This window comes from Cyprinodon variegatus, unplaced genomic scaffold (assembly GCF_000732505.1).
Source record: "Cyprinodon variegatus isolate N-32 unplaced genomic scaffold, C_variegatus-1.0 Scaffold364, whole genome shotgun sequence".
Taxonomy (NCBI): domain Eukaryota; kingdom Metazoa; phylum Chordata; class Actinopteri; order Cyprinodontiformes; family Cyprinodontidae; genus Cyprinodon; species Cyprinodon variegatus.
The window spans coordinates 86,146-91,241 of NW_015150817.1; the positions used below are offsets into that span (position 1 = coordinate 86,146).

The window sequence follows — 5,096 nt, forward strand, 5'->3', positions numbered from 1 at the left end:
CATAAATCAATGCGGGGAAAAAAAAAAAAAAAAAAAAAAAAGTATTATGCTCCTTGTTTTTTATAAACAAGGATACGGTCTTTTTTTTTGTCTGTGCCAGCATATGAATTTTACACACAGTTTTCATTTTAAAAGGAATTGATCAAAACACAAACTGTGAACACATAATCTCATTTTAAAACCCATCTGCTCTTGGCAAAAATATTTCTCTTCATCTGCATTTTATCTGCATATTACACTTTGGTGACAGCCTCTCTTTCTAAACGCGAGAGGTTTCTTATCAGTATTTTCATCAGACATGAAACCTGCACAGGAAGGAATTCTAAAAGAAGAAGCCAAAAAGGTAAACGTCATGCGAATCAGTTTGTTTCGTTTGATGCTTGAGAAAGATAAGTTTAGAACTGACATCCTGGTTTGACATCTACTAATAATTTTGTGGGGCAAGGCAAAGTGTCTGTAGCAAAGTAAATAATGAAAGCTAAGTAGCTTCTGGTCAAGGATTTTAGTTTTATTCCTATTAAGAACAAAATAAACAACAAAAATATCATTACGTTGGTCTTAATCTAATGAAGGGTCATGGGTTTCAGGATTAGAGTTTTCTAAGATATAGCTGTGTAATAGTTGTTGAAATATATAGGCTCACATAGATCCTATAGAAAAATAAATAAAAAAATCCAATATGAACCTTAATTGAGAGATTAAGGGTTCTGGTGTTGTACTTTAACTTACTCTACATCAGATATAGAGTAATCTACTTTTATACTTCATCTAACACCACGGGCCTCACAGCGATTATAATGGAACCTGAGAACAAACTTTTAATGGAATTTTTTTTAAACACAGCTTTTTAATGTCCACCAGGGTACTAATGTCTTTTTGGCATCAAGACAATTATTCTTATTGCAACATTGCCAGACAGGACAATGTTTAAAAAACAAAAATGTTCTATATTGTACAACTCTATGATTAGCCAACAAGTTGCATTAAGATAAAATTATGTTATATTTTAACTATTTTAGAAATCCCCTTTATGTTTTTTTTTTTTGTTTGTTTTTTTTTTACATTAGCTATGCCACCAATTAATGCAGCAGAATCATTTACGGTTTGTTTTGGTTTACCTTTTTGATAATTGATATGCTTTTTGATTTTGTGAGTGGCATTAAATGGATCTTGTATGTTTTCTTTTATTTTTTATCAGTGATGCAAAAACTAAAAAGACAGAACAAAAAAGTTTGTTCTGTTAAATAAAACACATTGTCGGCTATTGGTTAAGGGTCTTGGATTTTCCCAGTATCTTTGAAAGCATCAGCGGGCGAAGGAACGGATGTTGAGGTTTATTCATGTTTTGCGCCAGAAATGAAACTGAAAGCACCACAGCATCACGCTGCGCTGACAGTTGGTCTGTTAGCTCTAAAACGGTTCAGGAGGAAGTCTGTGAGGTAAGAAGCACTGATATTTCTGTTAATTGCGTCATTTTAAACCTTTTTATGAGCCCGGGACATGCAGACAGCAGGTCTTCAAGCAGCTTTACTAAAACTTGATCTTTGGGCAAAAACTTTACCTTCAATTTTTTGTTTTAAGCCCTCTTTGCTCCAGTGTTTATTTGTCACTTTTTAAAGATTCAGAACACATTATTTATCAACCAGCAGGAGCAGGTCGCCTATTAATGTGTTCATGTAAAAAAAAAAATAAAAATAAAAAAGTTGTGTATTAATTTATATGTATGTGTATTTATATGTGTATACATCTTTTTCATCAACTATTTTTCATCGAATAGTTCACTTCCCTTTTTCATGTTAAATTTCAAAAATGCCATTACATTTATATGCAGAGATAACGTTTTGTTGTGAAGGGGTATTACTTTTTCTTTAAGATGCATTTCTTTTGATTAACTTAGTGCTATTCTTTATTTCATTTTGCTGCATCAGATGTTATCGATGTCTACACAACCGGCAGAACATTTGAAACCGCCTTCATTTCCTTTGTTTTTTTTTTTTTTTTTAAGAAATGAGTGATTTGTATCTTGTTTTAAAGCTTTGTTTTTTTTTTGCTCTGTTCTTGCTGTCTCTCTATATGCAGTCTGTACAAAAATCTGATGGTGTGCTCTAGGCACCTTTGTCAGGAACATTTTGAGCGTGAAAAAACGGTGTTATTTTTCTGAGCTCATATTTTATTGATAGAACTAATAAAATCCCACCCATAGAGGGACGTTTTGTTGAGTAGATCCTTGAACAGAGGCGTAGCCAGAACATTTCTATAAGGGTGGCCTGGCAATAACCAATATACACCAGTGGCGGCTGTTGGAGTTTTCTCCAGAGGGGGCTATAAATTCAAAATAGACGTATACCAAAAAATAATCAAACGTATACTAAGTTATCACGCCAGTATATTTATATGAATGCCAACAACAAAAGACATTATAAAAACACTTTATAAAACCTAAACATTACTTCATGTACAGGTTTACTTTTTGTAAATAAATCTTGCCCTTCTGAGGCTTTGTGAAGATAAATCGGTGTTTTTTATGGTCCAATATTGTGTCACAAACCTAAAAAAATATAATGTACCAGTTTAAAAATGGTGCTATAAGATGCCATTAGTCAGATTTCGTTTTTTTTTAATATATAAAAACTATTTATTTTCTGAGAATGCCTTTATTTAAGAGCAACAATGCAAATTAACAAACATCTAAAAAAAGTACACTATATTATATTATTTCCCTTGTGAATCCCAGATTGTTCACGCATATTTGCTTTTTCTAAAAAGTGCTTTCAATCAGTCCTACCTGTCTTTATCCATGCTGGATAGATCCCGATGTTTGAAAAAGGAAGCGGGAAAGCAGAATAAAGTGTTAGCCTTTCTACATGCAGTTAGCTAATCCTTTTTGCTAAACCAGGTACTGAAAAAGGACGGTTCTTTTGCCATTTCTCTCTATCTCTCTCCAATGCGTCTGCAACCACCATGACTCAACCTGTCAATCATCCGCAAAATGCCTGCGCTATGCAGGAGGTGGTGAGCAAATACACTTCCTGTCAACTCAGATCTCAGATTAGCTGTGCCCTGGGCTCTCCTTATACCATTGTATAGCAGAGGAGCTACCGTGCATGTACAACTTTCAACAAGAGTCATTGGAGAAAGATTTTTTGGGCCCTAGGGCAGAAATAGGTTATCAATGTGATGAAAAATGGACTGACGCTTTAAAGTAAATATTTATCTTGCACATTAAAAAATACATATTAATAAATGTTGAAATTTTTTAATGTTAGTTTAAAATCATAAAAAATACATATACATTTTTAATGTTTTAATCAGGGTTGTGAGTGGGTGGGGTGGTGCCCTAGCGCCCTCTATTTGCCAGTCGCCACTGATGCACACTGAGGGGTGGCCGAAAGCGGATAGGCACCAGAACCTCAGGGTCAGTCTACACTGTTCCAACAGGAGAGCACAACGTCCACATTTTCTAAATAAAGATAAACTATATTTTATTTTTTAAATTTGACGATGATCTGGTTAGATCTGGTGAACTGTAAAGTGCCTTGAGATGACATGTGTTATGAACTGGGGCTATAGAAATAAACTGAATTGAATTTAATTGAAACTGAATTATACTTTCCTACAGCATTTGCTAACAAATAGACACATACTGTATATACAAAAATTTTTGTAGATAAAAGGTATAGCGAACATCTTTTCCATTGTCATTACTTACCTGCTTTTATCAATAATCATTTTGCAAGATTTTTTCAATTGTTGCTCGCAACTATAGCTCACACTATATGACGAAACTGCAGGGTTTAGAAGTTCACAACTCACTATGCATGTTCTCACACTGTGCGACTCGACCCTCAGTGAACCAGGTCGGACTCAGCTCCGCAGTGAGATGGGGCTACTCGAAATCGTTTGTCCGGAAGCCAAACGTGTAGAAGAGGAATATGAAGCTCAATACAGTGAAACACGCTGCCTTGGCAATTTGTGCAGTTTTGTTTGCTTTACAGCCCTAAAAAGAAAAGGCGGCGACGTATTTGTACAAAGACATGGCTGAGCAAACGTGGCTACTACTATCTGTCAATTTTACATTAAGAACTCCATTTCACTCGCAACCCCGCCATCCTTCTGTGTTTACATCTGAGAGGAAGAAGAAGAAATCCTTGTTTGCGCATGCACACTGAGTGATTTGCCCATGACAGCCGACTGAATTTCAAACATTTGATCGGGAGGTATTCGTGGGTGGCTGTTCGCCCCTCGCTACCCCCTGTACACTACACAATGTACAACACAGAATCAGGCTGAAAGTTGGCCCGAACGAAAAATTCTCGCATGACTGAAAAATCTGAAAATACAGTGTATGCCCAGCTTAAAGGGGAATGCCGTTTTTCCTACAGTGGGCCCTTGAATTTACGTTATTACATCATGTTCTACTCACCCATATAAGTTTTGTGTCATTTGGAGCCGTTCTGAAGATATTCCGTTAGGTTATATCCAAGTAACGTCTTCCTATGGGCAACGACTTGAAGGCAGCAACTGAACTGTTCATAATTTATCATATATGGTACGCCACCATTCATAACATGTAGGCGAATCACTGTCCCCCAGACATCCACGGGTATATTTTTTATATCTATATGTTTTAAAAACAAAGCGACACGTGTATGACGTCATCCGTGCACGTGGACTGGAGACGTAACAGGAAGCCCGGGCCACACGCGGCTACGCTCTACCCCTTCTATTCATTCAGCTAGCTAATCTGAATCGTTCAATTCCATTTCGAGAGCGAGATCATCTGTGGCAGCAGCACTAGACATCTTCCAGGCATGTGAGTAAAACTAGCTCCAGTTCAGCGGACAGGATGACGCGCGGACGACGTCATACACGCACCGCTTTGTTTTTAAAAGATAAAAATATAAAAAATATAACCACAGCTGTCTGGGGGACAGTGATTCGCCTACATGTTAAGTTTGTGCCTTCAAATCGATCGCCCATAGGAAGACGTTGCTTGGATATAACGGAATTAGGGCTGGGCGATATAGAAAAAAAGCTTATCGATAAAAAAAAAATGCATATTGATCAATATCGATAATTATTGAAAAGATTTGAAA

The 5,096-nt window shown here is 36.4% G+C and overlaps 1 protein-coding gene across 1 annotated transcript in view; it reads left to right on the top strand.

Annotated features, from left to right (window-relative positions):
* The first annotated feature begins 1,385 nt into the window (after positions 1–1,385).
* LOC107092039 overlaps positions 1,386–5,096 on the top strand; it is a 25,805-nt gene continuing 22,094 nt past the window's right edge. The window contains exon 1 of the mRNA XM_015386314.1: positions 1,386–1,439. The gene's annotated coding sequence lies outside the window, so the exon portion shown is untranslated. The remainder of the gene's footprint in view (positions 1,440–5,096) is intronic.